We start from the raw sequence: 23691 nt of genomic DNA on the forward strand, positions 1-23691 counted from the left end.
AGGGCTGCAATTAATTTTCATGATTAAGTATTCGGTTTGTTATTGCATCCATAAGGGCCCCTTCACACATAGTGCGAAGTTTAGACGAAGTGCACACTTAGTGCGCATGACGCAGGAATCGTGTGCAAACCGTGTAATGTCGTCCCTACCTCCAACGCCTCGTACACTTGTTGCTACAACTATTTGCGCACACAAGCACCTGAAAGACAAAGTGTGCGCTGTGCGAACCCATCGCACCCTCTCGCGGCAGGTGCCGGCCAAATTCCAGGTGACACGAACGAACACCTAACACCGCTCACTCGGCACTTAGAAAATGTGTGGCCAGTCGCACTCTTCACACGACAACCACTGTCGTACTGCTGTGAAATTTGTCTAAGTTCCCCACAAGTGTGACTTTGCAAACACACACCGATACGTGGGTGTGTGCGCTCCAATCACGGGAGGCGTGGCTCCCGACAGAAGCAGTTGTGGTGATCCGTCATTCTGGACATTCCAGCTGGACAACACCTACTGTGTTTTGGATAGTCATGGACTAACAACTGTCCACTGTGAGGCACATGTGTCTGACTGCTGTATTTACGTGGACATAAATAAAAACATCGCCATGGTGGCGACAAGCTGCAGCAAGCGAGCTCGTGCGTATGGAGCGGACACTGATAGCCGCCCAGGTTGAAACGGACCATCAGATCAGAACACACAGAGGGTTATCTGACTGTCACATCACCCACATGAGCTCTGTTTCATATGACGCAGTGTCTGTGCTGTGGCGCGCCGTCCACAAACACGCGTTTCAGGCAGAACACACGTGGCCAACTGGATGCAGCTGACCAGTAGATGTGGACATGATCAGAGCACACTGCTTCTCATTCATGTCATTTCATGACTGTCTGTGACCATGGGTCATCACCAGAGAAACAGACGGATCATATTTGTATTGTTTTATATGGTGTGGGATTTAAATTTTTTTGTAATACTTCCATGTCCTTCTTGATATGAGGCAGCTTCATGCAGCTTTCAAAGAACAGCTCCGGAGCTCAATGGTAAAGTTTCTGACTGGGAATCAGAGGTTTTGAAAGGCACGAGTTCACGTCCCGGGGTTTTTTTTTTTTCCTTCTTTTATTTATTCCACATAAGTGGCGCGATGTGGTTCCACACGTACCAGCTGGTTTTTATTTCTTCCATAAAAAGCGGTGCCATGTAGTCCACCTAGCACTGTTCCTGCTCGATGAACACCAGCGCGTCACAAACTCTCGCACCGGGTTCATGTACACCTGCCCGTCGGCGAGCTGTTTTATGCGCTAATTTTGAACCATTTTTCACTGTTTCGCCATTTTCATCCAAATGCCATCCAAACTTCGCACTGTATGTGAAGAGGCCATAAAGGAGGTCATGTCTGTCAACATGATATCTCAAAACACATGAAAGGATTCAATTCAAATTTAGTGAAGAGGTCAACCTTTGGGTTAAGGAGGAACCCATGAAATTTTGGTGCACATCAAAATCAAATAACAGCCTATCTGATAACACTGGTCAACACAATTTTTCTTGCATGGATTTTTTTTTTTTTTTTAAACAGATTTTGGGTAATTTGGTGGCCTGAATCTGAAGTTGTTTTTTGCCAATCAAATAACGTTTTGGATATATGAAAACATATTTCCCATATCAAGCATTGAAGCAAAAGCTGCAGTCTCACACACCTCTTCAGCACCATAAGCGATATTACGGCTCTTGTTCACATTTCGTGAACCTGGTTTTAAAACTATGCTTTTGAAGCTGCTTTTGTGCAAGATTAGTGGCCTCAAACATGTGAGTTTATGAGCAACCTCTGAGCAATCCATCAATAGGGCACATGCAGATTGGAAAAAATGTGATGCGATAGAAGAAATCTGAGCTCAGATTCAGAATCCCGAAATTACCCTAAATCAGTTATCAAAGTCCATGCAAGATTTTTTTTTTGTTGTTTTTTGCCAAGTGTAATTAATCATTTGACCTCTGACACTGATTACATGATCAATCAATCAATCAATCAATTTTTTTATATAGCGCCAAATCACAACAAACAGTTGCCCCAAGGTGCTTTATATTGTAAGGCAAGGCCATACAATAATTATGTAAAACCCCAACGGTCAAAACGACCCCCTGTGAGCAAGCACTTGGCTACAGTGGGAAGGAAAAACTCCCTTTTAACAGGAAGAACCTCCAGCAGAACCAGGCTCAGGGAGGGGCAGTCTTCTGCTGGGACTGGTTGGGGCTGAGGGAGAGAACCAGGAAAAAGACATGCTGTGGAGGGGAGCAGAGATCGATCACTAATGATTAAATGCAGAGTGGTGCATACAGAGCAAAAAGAGAAAGAAACAGTGCATCATGGGAACCCCCCAGCAGTCTACGTCTATAGCAGCATAACTAAGGGATGGTTCAGGGTCACCTGATCCAGCCCTAACTATAAGCTTTAGCAAAAAGGAAAGTTTTAAGCCTAATCTTAAAAGTAGAGAGGGTGTCTGTCTCCCTGATCTGAATTGGGAGCTGGTTCCACAGGAGAGGAGCCTGAAAGCTGAAGGCTCTGCCTCCCATTCTACTCTTACAAACCCTAGGAACTACAAGTAAGCCTGCAGTCTGAGAGCGAAGCGCTCTATTGGGGTGATATGGTACTACGAGGTCCCTAAGATAAGATGGGACCTGATTATTCAAAACCTTATAAGTAAGAAGAAGAATTTTAAATTCTATTCTAGAATTAACAGGAAGCCAATGAAGAGAGGCCAATATGGGTGAGATATGCTCTCTCTTTCTAGTCCCCGTCAGTACTCTAGCTGCAGCATTTTGAATTAACTGAAGGCTTTTTAGGGAACTTTAGGACAACCTGATAATAATGAATTACAATAGTCCAGCCTAGAGGAAATAAATGCATGAATTAGTTTTTCAGCATCACTCTGAGACAAGACCTTTCTGATTTTAGAGATATTGCGTAAATGCAAAAAAGCAGTCCTACATATTTGTTTAATATGCGCTTTGAATGACATATCCTGATCAAAAATGACTCCAAGATTGCTCACAGTATTACTAGGAGGTCAGGGTAATGCCATCCAGAGTAAGGATCTGGTTAGACACCATGTTTCTAAGATTTGTGGGGCCAAGTACAATAACTTCAGTTTTATCTGAGTTTAAAAGCAGGAAATTAGAGGTCATCCATGTCTTTATGTCTGTAAGACAATCCTGCAGTTTAGCTAATTGGTGTGTGTCCTCTGGCTTCATGGATAGATAAAGCTGGGTATCATCTGCGTAACAATGAAAATTTAAGCAATACCGTCTAATAATACTGCCTAAGGGAAGCATGTATAAAGTGAATAAAACTGGTCCTAGCACAGAACCTTGTGGAACTCCATAATTAACTTTAGTCTGTGAAGAAGATTCCCCATTTACATGAACAAATTGTAATCTATTAGACAAATATGATTCAAACCACCGCAGCGCAGTGCCTTTAATACCTATGGCATGTTCTAATCTCTGTAATAAAATTTTATGGTCAACAGTATCAAAAGCAGCACTGAGGTCTAACAGAACAAGCACAGAGATGAGTCCACTGTCCGAGGCCATAAGAAGATCATTTGTAACCTTCACTAATGCCGTTTCTGTACTATGATGAATTCTAAAACCTGACTGAAACTCTTCAAATAGACCATTCCTCTGCAGATGATCAGTTAGCTGTTTTACAACTACCCTTTCAAGAATTTTTGAGAGAAAAGGAAGGTTGGAGATTGGCCTATAATTAGCTAAGATAGCTGGGTCAAGTGATGGCTTTTTAAGTAATGGTTTAATTACTGCCACCTTAAAAGCCTGTGGTACATAGCCAACTAACAAAGATAGATTGATCATATTTAAGATCGAAGCATTAAATAATGGTAGGGCTTCCTTGAGCAGCCTGGTAGGAATGGGGTCTAATAAACATGTTGATGGTTTGGATGAAGTAACTAATGAAAATAACTCAGACAGAACAATCGGAGAGAAAGAGTCTAACCAAATACCGGCATTACTGAAAGCAGCCAAAGATAACGATACGTCTTTGGGATGGTTATGAGTAATTTTTTCTCTAATAGTTAAAATTTTGTTAGCAAAGAAAGTCATGAAGTCATTACTAGTTAAAGTTAATGGAATACTCAGCTCAATAGAGCTCTGACTCTTTGTCAGCCTGGCTACAGTGCTGAAAAGAAACCTGGGGTTGTTCTCATTTTCTTCAATTAGTGATGAGTAGAAAGATGTCCTAGCTTTACGGAGGGCTTTTTTATAGAGCAACAGACTCTTTTTCCAGGCTAAGTGAAGATCTTCTAAATTAGTGAGACGCCATTTCCTCTCCAACTTACGGGTTATCTGCTTTAAGCTACGAGTTTGCGAGTTATACCACGGAGTCAGACACTTCTGATTTAAAGCTCTCTTTTTCAGAGGAGCTACAGCATCCAAAGTTGTCTTCAATGAGGATGTAAAACTATTGACGAGATACTCTATCTCCCTTACAGAGTTTAGGTAGCTACTCTGCACTGTGTTGGTATATGGCATTAGAGAACATAAAGAAGGAATCATATCCTTAAACCTAGTTACAGCGCTTTCTGAAAGACTTCTAGTGTAATGAAACTTATTCCCTACTGCTGGGTAGTCCATCAGAGTAAATGTAAATGTTATTAAGAAATGATCAGACAGAAGGGAGTTTTCAGGGAATACTGTTAAGTCTTCTATTTCCATACCATAAGTCAGAACAAGATCTAAGATATGATTAAAGTGGTGGGTGGACTCATTTACTTTTTGAGCAAAGCCAATAGAGTCTAATAATAGATTAAATGCAGTGTTGAGGCTGTCATTCTCAGCATCTGTGTGGATGTTAAAATCGCCCACTATAATTATCTTATCTGAGCTAAGCACTAAGTCAGACAAAAGGTCTAAAAATTCACAGAGAAACTCACAGTAACGACCAGGTGGACGATAGATAATAACAAATAAAACTGGTTTTTGGGACTTCCAATTTGGATGGACAAGACTAAGAGACAAGCTTTCAAATGAATTAAAGCTCTGTCTGGGTTTTTGATTAATTAATAAGCTGGAATGGAAGATTGCTGCTAATCCTCCGCCCCGGCCCGTGCTACGAGCATTCTGACAGTTAGTGTGACTCGGGGGTGTTGACTCATTTAAACTAACATATTCATCCTGCTGTAACCAAGTTTCTGTTAGGCAGAATAAATCAATATGTTGAGCAATTATTATATCATTTACCAACAGGGACTTAGAAGAGAGAGACCTAATGTTTAATAGACCACATTTAACTGTTTTAGTCTGTGGTGCAGTTGAAGGTGCTATATTATTTTTATTTTTTTTTTTTTTTTATGCTTAAATAGATTTTTGCTGGTTATTAGTAGTCTGGGAGCAGGCACCGTCTCTACGGGGATGGGGTAATGAGGGGATGGCAGGGGGAGAGAAGCTGCAGAGAGGTGTGTAAGACTACAACTCTGCTCAAAACCATCAGCAATCACAATCCAAGTTAAGTGATCAGAATGAAAAGGTTAGCAATCAGGATCCTAGCACAGCAATCAAGTATAAAGTTCAGCAATCAAGATCAAAGCTCAATGATCAAAGATAAACAATCAGAATCAAAGATCACAATCAGTTGTGGGCGATTAGGAACAGTAAGAGTAAGATCACATGGCAGCTATTGCATTCGCTCTGATGTACTGTTGTGATGAAAAGGCAGCTGAGCCAAAAGGTGAAGCTCTCGATCTACTGGTTGTTAGATAATAGCTGTGCTCATTCCTTATTTTATGTTAGTGATCAAGTATTTGCTTTTGTTATTTGATTGGAGGTCTCTGAGATCTGGTTTAAAGTTTAAACATAAAAGTTTCACTTGTGCAAGTTTCAGATACAGGGAAGGCTCCCCTTATCTGTGAGAGCCAGTAAAATGTGAGACTAAACCACACCCACTAATGCCCACATGGTATAAAAGTGTTGCACGACCCATTTTCTGGGTCCTTTCACAAGATGGATGCTGTCTGTGGAGACCCCGGTCCGGTTTCAACGTGACCTTAAATAAATTCAAAATGAGGAATAGATTGATGTGGTTCTTTGTAAGGCGCAGTAAATTACATAAAGAGCCAGGAGAAATTACATGGTCCATCTTTGTTCCTACTCTCACCTATGGTCATGAAGGTTGGCTCATGACCGAAAGAACTAGATTGCGGGTACAAGCAGCCAAAATGGCCTTCCTTAGGAGGGTGGCTGGTGTCTCCCTTAGAAATAGGATGAAAAGCTCGGTCATCAGTGGGGAGCTCGGAGTAGAGCCGCTGCTCCTTCACGTTGAAAAGGGCCAGCTGAGGTGGTTCGGGCATCTAGTAGGGTGTCCCCTGCGTGCCTCCCTAGGGAGGTGTTCCAGGCACATCCATCTGGGAGGAGACTCCGGGGAAGACCCAGGACTAGGTGGAGAGATTATATCTCCATACTGGCCTGGGAATGCCTCGGGATCCCCCAGTCAGAGGTGGTCAATGTGGCCCGGGAAAGGGAAGCCTGGGGTCCCTGCTGGAGCTGTTGGCCCCACAACCCGATCCCGGATTAGCGGTTGAAGATGAGTGCTGAGTGATTTCTATTGTGGGATTGATTTACTTGAACAACAATGACAATTCCTCCTGACTTGACAGTGATGACTTGTTTCCAATATTCAGGAAATCTCCAAGACCCTCTTCGTTTCAGTGCACACTGGTGTAGCCTGTGCAGAGATCAAGCAGGAACATCTGGACTTTGATTAAATATTAGCACTACAAAGTTAGTCTCTAGATAGATTATTGGGCTAATAACATGTTCTATTGCACTTGTAATTTTGTTCTTTAAATAAAAGGCAATTTCAGAATTTCACTGCTTAAATGGAACTTTATTGGAATTAGTTCCCTACTAGGGTATAGACTCATCCAGCAGTTCTCAATTCCAGTCCTCAGGGATCACCTGACCTACACATTTTCCATCTCTTCCTGCTCTGCCAAAACATGAATAGCTCATTCAGGTGTCTAACAGACGCACATGATTGAAGTAGTCAGCAGGGAGAGATGGAAAGTATTTCGGTTCGGAGGTCCCTGAGGACTGGAATTGAGAGCCACTGGACTCGTCAAATAGTGATTTTCACTAGTCATTCCAACCATAATAAATATGGCCATCAAGGTCAGATCAGGTCTGAGACTGTATGCTACCAAGTAACTGTACCAACCACACTATGGAACCAACTTATACAATGGATGGCAACTATTCAGGCAAACAGCTGGTCCTCGGCGAAGTAGCCGTGTGTCTGTTGCAGCCAAATGAAATGTGGAAATCCCCTTAGTCTTATCCAGTTGTTGTGAACACTGAAGCACCTGCATGCTGGATCATGCTGAGAGAAATGCACTAAAATGATTGGAGCTGACATTAAATCACCTTGGAGTTTGGTAACGCCAATACCTTTGCAGTGGGTCCTGGGTACCAGTGAAATGATTTTATGTCAGATGAAAGGTTACTTCATGAGACTTAGATGAAGAGTATTACTTGGATTGTGAGGGAACATCAACTCTGACATTTTGACTGTGTGGTGCACTTCTCTGTTCATGATACAGCACTCAGGTGCCTCAGTGTTGAGGACTCCAGCGGCCGCAAAAGGCCAAGGGGACGCCCACGTTTCACATGGATGTTTAAGATTGACAGTTACTTTCAAAAAGTGGGGATGGACCAGCTGCTTGCCATGTTCTTGATGTCCAAAACCTGAGATCAGAAGTGTTTAAACATTGTAAAACGGAAGCAGATCCATTGAGGCTATAACAGACAAGTAGGTCAAACACCCAAGTAGCAGATTTAGGCCCAGCAACTGACACCGAGCTGGAACACAAGTAAATCAGTCCACTACAATAAATCTGCTTTTCCTTTCACAGTAAAAAAGCCAATGGTTAAATATTGTCATTCCTTGCAGAGTAAAACACGACAGAGGCAAATGTTTTTTTTACAGGCAATATATGAAAAATGTGAACTACATTGTTGTGTTTAACTATAAACCTGACCAGATAAACGTTGCCCACTTAGCTGTTGAGCTGTTTCATGCATGTTGCAGAATCCCTTTTTGCAACTTTATGTATTTTGTTGCGACTTAATGGAACTTATGGAGACAACTCATCCATGCATTCATGAACATTGTGGCTAAAAAGGTCAAACACGATGGTTCTGTAATGAAGAAAGATCTTTCAAAGCAGTAGCGGAAAGTTAATGTGTGCAGAGTTTGCACGTGCTTTGCATATTGCACTGTCTACTAAATGAGAAGCTTCGGCAACAGGTTTGTAGTCTCCTCCCCTTGCAGGTGAGTGATCAGCATGAGCACGCAGGTGTTATCGCAAATTTGTTTTAGTGTTTGTCACTCAAATATTGTCTGAGCAGACAAATGTTTTCCAGGAAATATCAGATTTCTGAATGTAGTGTGGACTTATCTGGATGTGGATACAAGATCCATGCTTATAGCACTTGTGGTGTTTGGTTAACCCCAAATGTTAGCTTCAGTCGTGGTTAACATGACTCACAAATGCGTGATCTATAAATTCCAGTGTGTTCCAAATTTGAACATCCTGCTATTCCCAGAAAACTTTGCCTGCTGTTTATGAGAGCAACTCATCCGGACAGGAGGATTCAAAACGCCAAAAGTCTTTACCAATAGCTGCAAACTTCCAAAGAGTCATTTTAGCATTTATACCACTGTGTAAATATGCTTTTGGATAAGACCTTAACTACCAAGTGAAATGTTTAAACGAGTTGTGTATACTGTCTTGTGGGATAGTAATTTACACACACTGCTGTCAATGTTTTTGCTGCTACTTGAGGTTCTCTTACAAAAACTTGATTATAATCTGTACATTTTTTTCAACGGCGTGTTCATGTGATTTTGTTTTTTCTCTGTAACCATGCAATTCGTGAACAAGCTCTATTTATGGTGCATTTCAGCATCTTCGCCAAAAAGAGGATAGTTTTCCCAAAATTTCAAAGCTTTCACAATTCTTCAGAGTGTTTAGATGAATCAAACAAAATATCAGACTTAAAATCTATCAAAAACTGCAGGAGAAGACAGATTTTGGAGAATTTTATGGTTTTCACACAAAAGTCCTAAGATTTAAAAGTAAAAAATTCTAAATGCTGTGAGGAAGAAATGTGAACAATGTTTCGATGAAGAAAAAAAAAAAAAAAAAACAGAATGGAAGCCAGCTTTTTGCATAGGCGATATACACAATTGCCTCGGGTGCCACCTGCTGGAGGGGCACTGCTGCAAAGCCCTAAAAAAAAAAAATAAATAAATAAAAAAATTTGAAACACCACAGCCCTCGACATTAACACTTGTCCAATTGTCCAGGAAACGTTAAAAAAAATCTAATCAGACAGCACAGAACCTTATAACCTGGCACAAATCGGGCAAGTCCAGTTTTTCTTTTTAAAGTGGTCAAATTTGTTGTTTTGCGTCATTACGAGTTTCAGTGCGTGCATGCTGTGACTGCAGCCTGTGAAAAATAGCCTTCTCTGGGGTGCAGCTTTTCCACAAAAGTCACACTGATAAATCGGCTGTCTACCCTTTTTGATAAACACATGAAAGCTCTGATCAAATCCAATAAGAATCAGTCCAATAAAGGTGTTTTTTGATTAGTCAGTCTATTAAAAAAGTGAGGGGGGGCAGGGGGGACAGCCTAGTTTGCGTCAATCAGAAATACAATAAACAGTGCAAACTGGCTCCACAGATCATCATGTCATTTCAAATCAGGGTCCGATCACATGGCACACGGCAACAAATAGTCGAGAAAAGGTGGATGAATGATCCTGCACTTTTCCCATAACCGAAAAGCCTGTGAATCAAGAGTGCAAAAAGGAATGTAACAAAACCAAAACTAACGAAAGATAAACGAAGTGAACAGACCTTGACTCTTTAAGCAAAATCAAAACCAAACATTGATGAAGACATGACTGATAGCGGGTATGAGACCGAGCACAGCCTGCCTTGTCCTCATGTCTGCAGCACCTGCAGGTGTGGGATCTGGTTGTCTTGACAACGTGTGCACACGTAGGCTAGCCAAAAACAGCCGGAACGTGCGTATATAGTTACAGCAGTTGATAAAAGATTCTTGCCGCTATTGTTTCTGCCTGAAATGGTTGCTTTTTGTCTCACACATGGATGAGTCTTTGTTACACTCCACAGATGGAGCAAGATTTTTTTTTTTTTAAAGAAAGAAAAATACTTTTTGACGGACTTTTTCAGCGAGAGTGTCTGCCGCCTTTTATTTATTATTCTACTCTTTTTTTTCACAACATACTGTCTACAACAGCACAAGCAGGCCTAACCAATCGATCACTGATTAACATTCACAATAAGACAAAATAAACTGGAAAGATGAACGTTTTCAAAAAAAATATTAAAAAGCACTTTTCCTTATAGCAAAGAGAATTTATACACTGTAAACAAAAATAATCACTATCTACAGATAGATTTTATTTCTTGTCACCTGCAAGGCAAAAGTAATCAATCACAGATAGATCCCTGTACCACTGTTAACAGCATTTGTAAACTGGACCATGTACAGTAGTGTTCAGAATAATAGTAGTCCTATGTGACTAAAAAGATTAATCCAGGTTTTGAGTATATTTCTTATTGTTACATGGGAAACAAGGTACCAGTAGATTCTCACAAATCCAACAAGACCAAGCATTCATCATATGCACACTCTTAAGGCTATGAAATTGGGCTATTAGTAAAAAAAAAGAAAAAAAGTAGAAAAGGGGGTGTTCACAATAATAGTAGTGTGGCATTCAGTCAGTGAGTTTGTCAATTTTGTGGAACAAACAGGGGTGAATCAGGTGTCCCCTATGTAAGGATGAAGCCAGCACCTGTTAAACATGCTTTTCTCTTTGAAAGCCTGAGGAAAATGGGACATTCAAGACACTGTTCAGAAGAACAGCGTAGTTTGATTGGAGAGGGGGAAACTTATATGCAGATGCAAAAAATTATAGGCTGTTCATCTACAATGATCTCCAATGCTTTAAAATGGACAGAAAAACCAGAGACGCATGGAAGAAAATGGAAAACAACCATCAAAATGGATAGAAGAATAATCAGAATGGCAAAGGCTCACCCATTGATCAGCTCCAGGATGATCAAAGACAGTCTGGAGTTACCTGTAAGTGCTGTGACAGTTAGAAGATGCCTGTGTGAAGCTAATTTATTTGCAAGAATCCCCCGCAAAGTCCCTCTGTTAAATAAAAAGACATGTGCAGAAGAGGTTACAATTTGCCAAAGAACACATCAACTGGCCTAAAGAGAAATGAAGGAATATTTTGTGGACTGATGAGAGTAAAATTGTTCTTTTTGGGTCCAAGGGCTGCAGACAGTTTGTGAGATGACCCCCAACCTCTGAATTCAAGCCACAGTTCACAGTGAAGACAGTGAAGCATGGTGGTGCAAGCATCATGATATGGGAATATTTCTCCTACCATGATGTTGGGCCTATATATCACATACCAGGTATCATGGATCAGTTTGGATATGTCAAAATACTTGAAGAGGTCATGCTGCCTTATGCTGAAGAGCACATGCCCTTGAAATGGGTGTTTCAACAAGACAATGACCCCAAGCACACTAGTAAATGAGCAAAATCTTGGTTCCAAACCAACAAAATTAATGCCTTGCAGATGTGAAGAAATCATGAAAAACTGTGGTTCAATTTCACAGGATTCACAGGATTGCTAAAAAAAAGCAGTTTGAATATAACAGTTTTAAGTTTGTAGCATCAACAGCAGATGCTACTATTATTGTGAACACCCCCTTTTCTACTTTTTTTTACTAATAGCCCAATTTCATAGCCTTACGAGTGTGCATATCATGAATGCTTAGTCTTGTTGGATTTGTGAGAATCTTTGTTTCCCATGTTTCCCAATAAGAAATATACTCAAAACCTGGATTAATCTTTTTAGTCACATAGCACTACTATTGTTCTGACCACTACTGTATAAACATTAGTTTATTCCATTGTCAGTGAAGCTCATAAATGAGCAGACAGCTCAGGAAAGATAGCACAAGGTCATGTGTTGCTGAACCTGCACTCACATACTGGTATGGTTTTTGTTTATTATGTATATGTACATAATCAACCTCAACTTTATCTAAAGTCTGGGTCTTTTAGTGAAGCTTAGGGCTAGTGGCCAGTGATCACGTTAGTATTTCTTCTGTTTTTCTTGTTGCTTAATGCTGACAAATTATACTGTATTTGTTGTCTTTCCGATGCCTGATTGTTTTTTTTTTTCTCTCTGTTTAAGGTGCGGCTCCATCCAGAGATGGGTGTGGTGTCTACTTCTGCAAGCCTCCCATCCTGTGCATGGGCAAAATTTCCTGTATATTAGTTTTGTGAATTGTTTTGTAAATTGTGTCAGTGGCATGGCCCAAACAGAGGGTTACCCCTTTGAGTCTGGTCTGCTTGAGGTTTCTTCCTCAGAGGGAGTTTTTCCTTACCACTGTTGCCTGTGTGCTTGCTCTGAACACATCAACTGGCCTAAAGAGAAATGGAGGAATATTTTGTGGACTGAAGAGAGTAAAATTGTTCTTTTTGGGTCCAAGGGCTGCAGACAGTTTGTGAGACGACCCCCAAACTCTGAATTCAAGCCACAGTTCACAGTGAAGACAGCGAAGCATGGTGGTGCAAGCATCATGATATGGGAATATTTCTCCTACCATGATGTTGGGCCTATATATCACATACCAGGTATCATGGATCAGTTTGGATATGTCAAAATACTTGAAGAGGTCATGCTGCCTTATGCTGAAGAGGACATGCCCTTGAAATGGGTGTTTCAACAAGACAATGACCCCAAGCACACTAGTAAATGAGCAAAATCTTGGTTCCAAACCAACAAAATTAATGCCTCGCAGATGTTAAGAAATCATGAAAAACTGTGGTTATACAACTAAATACTGGTTTAGTGATTCACAAAATTGCTAAAAAAAACAGTTTGAAACATAATAGTTTTGAGTTTGTAGCATCAACAACAGATGCTACTATTATTGTGAACACCCCCCTTTTCTACTTTTTTTACTAATAGCCCAATTTCATAGCTTTAAGAGTGTGCATATCATGAATGCTTGATCTTGTTGGATTTGTGAGAATCTACTGAATCTACTGGTACCTTGTTTCCCATGTAACAATAAGAAATATACTCAAAACCTGGATGAATCTTTTTAGTCACATAGCAGTACTATTATTCTGAACACTACTGTATGACAATGAATATTATGTCTGTCAGAACATTTTAATCATGAACTGTTTACAAGTATACTTAATGACTTATTGTCTTTTTAATTAAAGTGATGCATCATGTTTTTACTGACCCGAGGCAATAAAGTTATTCTTTTTACAAGCATACTGAGTCCATGTTTCACTGTCATCATTATGCAGTGTTTGTTTACACTGTGCTCATACTCCAACCATGACAATCATCGATACAAAAATGTTAAGCTCAGCTTGGCAGAGCTTTAATCACTAATCCGTTCAGATATCATCAACATTCATGCAAGACGTCGGATTCTGGAGGTTGGATGAAGGTGAACGACAATCAAATGGAACGCGGGTGTTACGAGAATTATGCAAATGATGAGGAACAGTTAAGACAAAGCAAAATGAAATATGGATGAATTGAGGGACTCACTGAGATTCATTCACATTTAACAATTTGAAAATTCTGACTAAGCACCAGCTAAACAATGCTCCCGTAAGTCAGTGCAAGTCCAGATTTCTTCTTTTGGCTTTGGTGTCCTTCATTAGTGCCGTGTGACCGGGGCTTCAGACAGACAGACAGCCTATTCTCCATTGCCATTATTTTCTACACATGGTTACCATGTCTTAGGGGGCTGGAGCTTATCCCAGCAGTCATATGCCGTGAGGCGGGGTACACCCTGGGCAGGACGCCAGTCTGTCACGGGGCAAAATATAGACAAACAAACACAATGTAGAGTTTCCAGTCCACCTAACCTCTAACTCGCCCATGCAAACATGGGGAGAACATGCAAATGCCACACAGAAAGGCCACAGGTGGGAATCAAACTCATGACCTTCTCGCTGTGAGGCAACCATGTTAATCACTAAGCCACCGTGCTGCCCAGGTTTTAAGAGTTTTAAAAAATGTGTTTTGATGGCCAGAAATAAACACAATGATCAGTTCCATAATGTGTGCCAAGCCTGTTACAAGTACCGGTTACAGAGTCAGGTCTGAGGAGTATAACGACGTGAAAACAGCATGACATGTTGTGATTCTACTGCTGACTTTATGAAGATAAAATCTCTCATGATGCACTTTGAGTGGTGAAAATACAATTACATGGGTCCATTGCTGAAGCAAAATTGCAGTGGGACAACAGAAGCAGCTATGTCTGTAGGTTAAAATAACTATTGTCGCGGTCATGGGAAGAATTCACTCGAAAGCAGCAACGGGAGTGCAAGGAGTCTTCCGAAAACTGATTTATTGTGTTACTGCAGCTGTTACATGCTGGTTCTTGTGGTGATCTTGTTGATCATGGCCCAATAACTGATAGTTGTGTTAAAATGCACATTTATCCAGATTGCCTGATGTAGTAAAAAAGAAAAACTGATGACTGAAAATTAGAATCAGCACATGCACAATATAGTGCAGCAGATAAACAATTCTTCATGTGGTGATACAAACACCACATTCAGCACAAATATTCCTTAGACATTACTCTGTGAAATAATCAATCAATCCATTTTTTTTTTATATAGCGCCAAATCACAACAAACAGTTGCCCCAAGGCGCTTTGACTGGCCAAATAACTGACTGGCCACTTGAATTTTCAATAGGTGGCCAGGTAGGGGTCAATTGAAGAATTACACAGGGGTCAAAAGTTAAAAATGCTCCAATCATATTGAAAGCTGTACCATATTATGTGTCTGATCACAAAGATTCCAAAAAGGGATAGCTTGGACTATCTATGACTGAATGTTATGGAGTTAAAAACATTAAGAATTGTGACAAACATCAATTTCAGTTTGTACCGGAGTCAAAATTTAAAGTTGGTCCAATTTTGGTAAAAAGTGGTGCAAATGATTGGTTGGACTAATAGGATTAATGAATGGAATAGTTTTGACTGTGATGAATGCTTGGTCTGCAAAGTAAATGTCAAACAATGTTGACCTACTGTTGTGTGGGCCGCTGAAGAGGAGGTACTGCTGGCCCACCACCACCAGAGGGCGCCCTGCCTGGAGTGCGGGCTCCAGGCACCAGAGGGCGCCGCCGCCTCACGTGAGCAGCTACGGTGACAGCTGTCACCCATCACCTGAGACAGCTGACGGCAATCATCTGTGGGGTATATCAGCAGGACGGCACCTCCACCTCATTGCCGAGATATCGTTTCTACCAGAGAGGTAACGTATCGAAGCTACGGAGTGTATCTTTTTGGATTGTGCTAGTTTGTGGATTACTGTTCCAACGAGAGGTGGAGGTAACTTCCCTGCTGTTCGGAGTCCTGGGTGCAAACGCGCCCCCATCTAACTGTCCTTTGTTCCTCGCCAGCAGTACCAGGTCCGACACGCGGAGGCAGTGGCCACCTGGGAGTTCGGGACTTGGCGGCTCCAGTATTCCCGGGGTCCTGTGGCGGAGGAAGCCGTGTGGTTCCGGTCTTACCTTGGAGAGGCGTCTCCTATCTTCGAGCCTGCCCACACGACACTTTTGTGAATTGACTGTTGTCCATTGCTGTGATTGGTTGTATTCGTTGTGCACATTCACAACAGTAAAGCTTTGTTATTTTGACTTACTCCATTGTCCGTTCATTTGCGCCCCCTGTTGTGGGTCCGTGTTCCTACACTTTCCCAACACCTACACTGGATTCTATGACATGTGACATATGTTACCCCATAACATGATGATTAAGCATGACACATGGTGCAGACTATTCCTTTAAAAAAAAAACCCTATTAACTCAACCAAAAATTTGTATTACATTTTACAAAAATTGGAGCAACCTTAACATTTGATCCCTTTACAAACTGAAACTGACCTTTGTCACCATACTTGCCGTTTTTACCCCGTAATTCCAAAACATTCAGTCATAGATAGGGTTGGGTATTGAGAACTGGTTCTCTTCAGGTATCATTAAGAAATTATTCGATCCACCGACATCAATAGCCTTTTTGCTTAACGATTCCCTTATCGGTCCTTCAGAGCAGCCGTTGTCTTGTGGGAATTTGTCGGGGAACAGATCATGTTATTACGGTGATTACAGAAATCCTGCAGGGTCTAATCAACTGTTTCTGCAACGCGGCTCTTCTTTGAAGCAATGAAGCATTGATCCAACCCGCTGCTTTGTTGGTTCTTTGTTTTATTTCGCTTGACCTTAATTTTCCCCTCTAAAACCCTAAACAGCATATGTCTGTGAGTAATATTTACCTTTTTTATGTTAAACCGACCTATTATGGTCTTCTGAAACAGTTGATAGATGTATTTTATAACTTAAATATGGGGCCGATGCTAACGCGTTGGCATATCTATGGCATTTTCAATGTTAAAGTTAGCATTAAGCTGTTTACATCTCAGCACGTTTGTGTACATTTGTTTTCTGTATAACAATTAATGACTCAGCGTTTGTTGTCGTAAAAGAGTCAAATGTATTACAAATTGTAATATTTAATTTATTTTTGTTTATATATAAATAATAGCAACAACATCAATAATAGTAATATATCTAATAATGCTACAATACAATTTTAGAGAAAGAGACAAAGAACCTGATTAAAAACGCAACAAAAAATATAAAGCCACCTCACAATGAACATAAATAAATAAGTGTTTCCTGTGAACACCTAGTGACTCTTACACCTCCACTTAATCCCTGTCTTATTTAAGTTTAATGGAAATTTGTTTCGGTAAAGCCATATTTTCAATTTGTTAATTTATTCAGTGATTTAATCCAGAACTATCTGCCAAGCAAGAAAAATGCTGCATCCTAGTAAGAGCAGAATATTACTGGAATGAATTTGAAGAAGGAAAGTTAGGGGTTTTTCTCACCAGGTTTTTCTCACCACAAAGACAAGATACATCTTTGTGGTGTATTCAAAATGTTCAAATTGATAAACTACGAGGGCTGTCAATAAAGTATAGGTCCTTTTTATTTTTTTCAAAAACTATATGAATTTCATTCATATGTTTTTACGTCAGACATGCTTGAACCCTCGTGCGCATGCGTGAGTTTTTCCACGCCTGTTGGTGACATCATTCGCCTGTGAGCACTCCTTGTGGGAGGAGTCGTCCAGCCCCTCGTCGGAATTCCTTTGTCTGAGAAGTTGCTGAGAGACTGGCGCTTTGTTTGATCAAAATTTTTTCTAAACCTGAGACACATCGAAGTGGACACGGTTCGAAAAATTAAGCTGGTTTTCGGTGAAAATTTTAACGGCTGATGAGAGATTTTGAGGTGATACTGTCGCTTTAAGGACTTCCCACGGAGCGAGACGTCGTGCAGCGGTCCCAGGCGCCATCGTCAGCCTGTTTCAAGCTGAAAACCTCCACATTTCAGGCTCTATTGATCCAGGACGTCGTGAGAGAACAGAGAAGTTTCAGAAGAAGTCGGTTTCAGCATTTTATCCGGATATTCCACTGTTAAAGGAGATTTTTTTTAATGAAAGACGTGCAGACGGGTCCGTGCGTTGGGACGCAGCCGGCGCGGTGCGGCGGCACAGGAAAAACATCACCGTGTTGATAACCATTTTTAAAATCCAGGCGGCTTTTGATGGCTTTCAGTGGAGTGAGTATCTGAGAAATTGTTTAACAGTTGGGCATGTTCCAACTTGTCCTTAAGGCTTCCAACAGAGGTGTTTTTCCTGTGGCGGAGCGTCGCGGCGGCTGCGAGCCGACGCTGCAATCCGTCCACACGTCTTTCATTAAAAAAATCTCCTTTAACAGTGGAATATCCGGATAAAATGCTGAAACCGACTTCTTCTGAAACTACTCTGTTCTCTCACGAGGTCCTGGATCAACAGAGCCTGAAATGTGGAGGTTTTCAGCTTGAAACAGGTTGACGACGGCGCCTGGGAGTGCTGCACAACATCTCGCTCCGTGGGAAGTCCTTAAAGCGCCAGTATCACCTCAAAATCTCTCATCAGCCGTTAAAATTTTCACCAAAAACCAGCTTAATTTTTCGAACCATGTCCACTTCGATGTGTCTCACAGGTTTAGAAAAAATTTTGATCAAACAAAGCGCCAGTCTCTCAGCAACTTCTCAGACAAAGGAATTCCGACGAGGGGCTGGATGACTCCTCCCACAAGGAGTGCTCACAGGCGAATGACGTCACCGACAGGCGTGGAAAAACTCACGCATGCACACGAGGGTTCAAGCATGTCTGACATATGAATGAAATCCATATAGTTTTTGAAAAAATAAAAAGGACCTATACTTTGACAGACCTCGTATATTGTTTTGTGCAAATATTTGCTCATTTTGAAATAGATGCCTGCAACACATTTCAAAAAAGTTGGGACAGGACAACAAAAGACTGGGAAAATTGATGAATGTTCAAAGAACACCTGTTTGGAAACAGGTAAGGGTCATGATTGGGAGGAGCATCCCCAAAAGGATCAGCTGTTCACAAGCAAAGATGGGGCGAGGATCACCACTTTGCACACAATTGTGTGAAAAAAATAGTCCAACAGCTTAAGAACAATGTTTCTCAACATTCAATTGCAAGGAATTTAGGAATTCCATCATCTATAGTCCATAATATAATCAGAAGATTCAGAGAATTTGGAGAACTTTCTACACGTATGCGGCAAGCCTTAAAACCAACATTGAATGCCTGTGACCTTCGATCCCTCAGGTGGCACCGCATTAAAAAAGAACATCATTGTGTAAAGGATCTTACTGCGTGGGCTCAGGAACACTTCAGAAAACCATTGTCAGTTAACACAGTTCGTCACTACATCTACAAGTGCAAGTTAAAACTCTACCATGCAAAGCCATACATCGTTTGTTACCTGGGTCACTGTTATATTCCGACGATGTGCAACTTGCGTCCCATTCTAGGCACAAACTCGCAACCTCTGGGATGGGAGGCAGGCACTCAATTTAACACTATATTATAGAGCTGATTTAACATTATTTGGAGCAGGATCAAACGTAGTGCAGGTGTCGCAGACCGAACAGTCCACCCATAAAGATTGGTCCAACCTGCCTCCACTGCGCATGCATCATTTGAGCGTCAGCAGCTTGTCTGAGACAGAGTCTCTTCACCCAGAGCGATTAAATGGATTAATGTGATTATTAACCATCAGATGGCGAGATAAAACTTCTTAAATCATTCTAAAGTTTTAGTTTTAAGCAGAAACTAGGTGATATTCCGTGATGCTTTGAAATGACGGACGCACAGTGAACACAACAGCTACCAGCCCGTGTAGCTGCAGCGCTATGATCTCTTCCTCAGTCTTTTATGATGAAATAATGCTGAAATTATGTGGAAATGATTGTTGTACAAAAGCTTCAGATATCTATTGCTGAGATAGATGATGACTGGAGTGCAGTTTGAAGCAGAAACAAGGTGATAATCCGTGAACCGCGGCTGATGATGCATGTGCAGTGAAGGCGGGGCAGACCGATTTTTAGGAGGGGGACCGTTGGGTCAGCGACAGTCTATTTTATTATACTCTGCAAAATTTACTCACAGAAATCTCCACTGCTTGTTGCTTCATCACACAAATGCAGTTGTGCCAGCTTTGAACTTACTGCTCTCCCATTTCTTCTCAAAATTCTTCTGATATACTTATTTCAGGAATCCAAAGGGCAGATAGCACATTGATTTGCATTCACATTACGAGGTCTGTTAGAAAAGTAACGGACCTTTCTATTTTTTGCAAAAACTACATGGATTTGAATCATGTGTGATTGCATCAGCCAAGCTTGAACCTTCGTGCGCATGCGTGAGTTTTTTCACGCCTGTTGGTTGTGTCATTCGCCTGTGAGCACGCCTTGTGGGAGGAGTGGTCCAGCCCCCTCGTCAGATTTTCATTGTCAGGAAATTGGCTGATCGACTGCCGCTTTGCTTCATCAAAATTTTTTCAGAAAGTGTGAGAGACAGCCAGGTGGAAACCATTTGGAAAATTCAGATGGCTTTCGGTGAAGATCTTATGGGGATCATACAGATTAAGGACAATTACAACTGGATTAAAGACGGCCCACAGCGGCTGAGGACGTTTATTTGTAATAGAAAGAGGAGATGAGAATTTCACCACGGAGCCGCTCATGGCGCGGGACGAAAGCACCTCCGTGTTGGTCTCACAGGACAAGCCCTAACATGCACAGCTCTTGCGCCATTCGGAAGATTCAGACGGCTTTCGGTGGCTTTTCAGTCGTGTGACTATCCGAGAAATTGTGGACGAGCTGGACATGACAAAAAAAACTCCTGTAACAGTGGAATGTGCCGTTCATTTCCAAAGTAAACGCTTTGTTGATCCGGGACGTCATCTGACTACCACAGAAATGGCAGAAGAGTTTGACATCAGCACTTTTTCGACACGAAAAGACGTGCAGAGGAACGGAGGCGCAGGGCACAGAACAAAAAGCAACGCCATGATGAAGCCTCACAGGACATGTTGTGGAATGTCCAGCTAGTCAACAATTTCGCGGATAGTCACACGACTGAAAAGCCACCGAAAGCCGTCTGAATTTTCTGAATGGTGCAAGAGCTTGGCATGTTAGGGTTTGTCCTGTGAGACCAACATGGAGGTGCTTTCGTCCCGCGCCATGAGCGGCTCCGTGGCGAATTTCTCCGCTCCTCTTTCCATTACAAAAACTCCTGTAACAGTGGAATGTGCCGAAAAAGTGCTATGTCCAGCTGTCTTGCCATTTCTCTGGTAGTCAGACGACGTCCCGGATCAACAAAGCGTTCACTCTGGAAATGATCTGGTCGTTTGAGCCTGTCGATCACTGCTCGGTGCGCGGCGCGCCCTCAGCCGCTGTGGGCCGTCTTTAATCCAGTTGTAATTGTCCTTAATCTGTGTGATCCCCATAAGATCTTCACCGAAAGCCATCTGAATTTTCCAAATGGTTTCCACCTGGCTGTCTCTCACACTTTCTAAAAAAATTTTGATGAAGCAAAGCGGCAGTCGATGAGCCAATTTCCTGACAATGAAAATCCACCGAGGGGGCTGGACCACTCCTCCCACAAGGCGTGCTCACAGGCGAATGGCGCAACCGACAGGCGTGAAAAAACTCATGCATGTGCACGAAGGTTCAAGCTTGGCTGATGCAATCACACATGATTCAAATCCATATAGTTTTTGCAAAAAATAAAAAGGTCCGTTACTTTTCTAACAGACCTCGTATTTAGGCGGGAGCACAGATTCATATTACTATTCGTGTACTAAATATGAAATGTGAGCAGAATTTTAAGGTCAACACAGCATCATACCAACGGTGCTCTCAACACCCACAGTGTTGCCCGCTGTCCTCAATCGGAATGGAATGAATTCGCATATGACCCACAACCTAAAAGGTTCAACGAGAGTTCCAACGGAAGGGAGGCTCTTCGCATCGCTGCAGTAACCTCCGAGCGGGCCGTCGCATGAATACCGGTGTATTAACTCCACCAGTCAGAACACACAGTGAAGGGCCATCATCCCAAGGACATTCTTCGGGAGCCATAAACAAACACTCTGACATCTCTGATCAGCTCCAGCCAAGAGAACGCGATTAAAAAGGTGGCCAGGATAGACCATCTCTGCTTCTGGGATGTGAGTGGTTACCAACGCAGGGTGTCAATCAAGCTGAGAGGTGCAGCTGTGCACAGGCTCACAACCCCCTACAAGCCACAATGTAATTGGCTTGTGGGGGGTTACACATTAAGGGGTCTCCGCGGAAATACTGGGGGTATTTCTGAGCTCCGAGTGTATGTTGATGGGGAGCACAGGGAGAAAAGATGGTGTACAGGTTGATCGTTAGCTGTCTGGAGCAAAGCTTTAAAAGTCAAATATTCCAGATTGTAGAGAATGGGAAATTAAAGAGTGCAAAAGAAGAGTCAGTAAGTGGATGAGTGTGAAGAGGAGGAAGTGAAAGAATGAAGGCTTTGCTCGCTGTGCAGTAGTACTGCTACTCTACTGTGCAATGAGTTGGCAGGTAGGATATTGTTCCAAATAACTAAAGTATTAGATGAGACGCGTATCAAACTACTGCACATGCAACCTTAAGACCTTTTTTTAAATTAAAATAATCAATTACAAAAACCTCACAAAAAACACACAAACAAAAAAGTGTCTCTCTTTAGGTGTACTACTAAGTACATGATGATACAAAGGCAATTTCTATGACTCTCTCAGTAATAAAATAACACCAACCTGATTGAACTTTTTCTTACAAATTGCAGGAGACATGACAAATAAATTATGGAGTTTTATCACTGAACAGAAATTTATTTCATTTCACTAAACGTGTGCATTCTTAAATCTGAAAATACACATTTCATATCAGTATTTATTCATGGATACCAAACACGTTTCCACAGTGCTGTAATGGAAAATACAGTAAAACTCACCTAAGCCGTCATCATATCAGCTGAAATGAAGTTCAGCACTGATACTCACTGATTCATTAAATGTGATTCTTCTCGCTGGTTTTATTTCTTCAGCGGCTCACTGGTGATCCAACTTTAACTTTGTGTTCGTCCGTCATTGTCTCCAAAATCGTTCTTTTGCGCGCTCGCATTCTGTGTTAATGCTCGTCGTCATTTTGACACCGGTGATCCAACTTTTAACTGTGTCTAGCCGTTATATTGTCCGCAAAATTACACTTTGTGCACTCATCTTCTGTGTAAATGCTCGTCTTGAGTGCGCGTTATTGCATTTGTGCACACACAGCGGAGCTCATCTGTTCCATTATAACAAGATGTTAAATCTATCAAACACTTTTACAGCTGCTTCTAAACAAGGAATGAACATGCAACTGTTTTACCAAGCCATTACAGTAAAAACATTACAAATACTCAGCTTTTAAGCTGTTCTAAATACGTTCTCCACCTCAGCGGACGAGACAGTGAGCGGAAAAAAGCGTCTAGATGAAACAGTCATGTGATTCCAGAAGAGATTAGAGGTTTTCAATTGCCAAGATCTGACAGAGAATGATTAATCTGCAACAAAATAATTATTTTATATAGTGTCCAGCACACGAAGCAGATGGGATTGTTGTGCACAAGAGGGTGGAGCCAAAATAGCCTGTCCTGTCCTTGTAGCCACCAGGCACTCTGATAATTGGCTTTTACCCAATTTCCATCATGCATGTGATAAAATTATTCTCTGTAACATGTCCAGCAGGTGGCAGTGTTTGGTGGGTGGCAGCCAGTTGGATTGTTACATAAGCAGAAAAAAGACATTGCTTGTTGGCTTCATCTGATGGATTAAAGTTAACCAAAATCTAATTAGACAGCTTCAGTTATCATGCTAATCCAGAGGGGACGGACTCATTTATCCCTTCACTGTCTCACTGCATTTTCAGGGCACATGCCAAATACTTAAAATAAAAATAATAAGCACATATGGATATGAGAATAAAAGCAACACATGGGAAAATACCTCATTTTAAAGAAGCAACAAATGGAAAAACCAGTTAACTTGTTGCCAAAACAGAAAACGTTATACAGGAAGATT

General features: G+C 41.5%; 1 long non-coding RNA gene across 1 annotated transcript; it reads right to left on the reverse strand.

The window, feature by feature from the left end:
- Window positions 1–1674: 1674 nt before the first annotated feature.
- LOC117509559 lies at window positions 1675–9672 on the reverse strand. Its single transcript, XR_004560432.1, has 3 exons — window positions 9594–9672; window positions 7898–7907; window positions 1675–1688 (listed from the first exon to the last, which is right to left on the reverse strand). It is a non-coding gene; the product is annotated as an uncharacterized LOC117509559 (long non-coding RNA).
- Between the last annotated feature and the right edge of the window lie 14019 nt (window positions 9673–23691).

This window comes from Thalassophryne amazonica, chromosome 4 (genome assembly GCF_902500255.1).
Source record: "Thalassophryne amazonica chromosome 4, fThaAma1.1, whole genome shotgun sequence".
Classification (NCBI taxonomy): Eukaryota; Metazoa; Chordata; class Actinopteri; order Batrachoidiformes; family Batrachoididae; genus Thalassophryne; species Thalassophryne amazonica.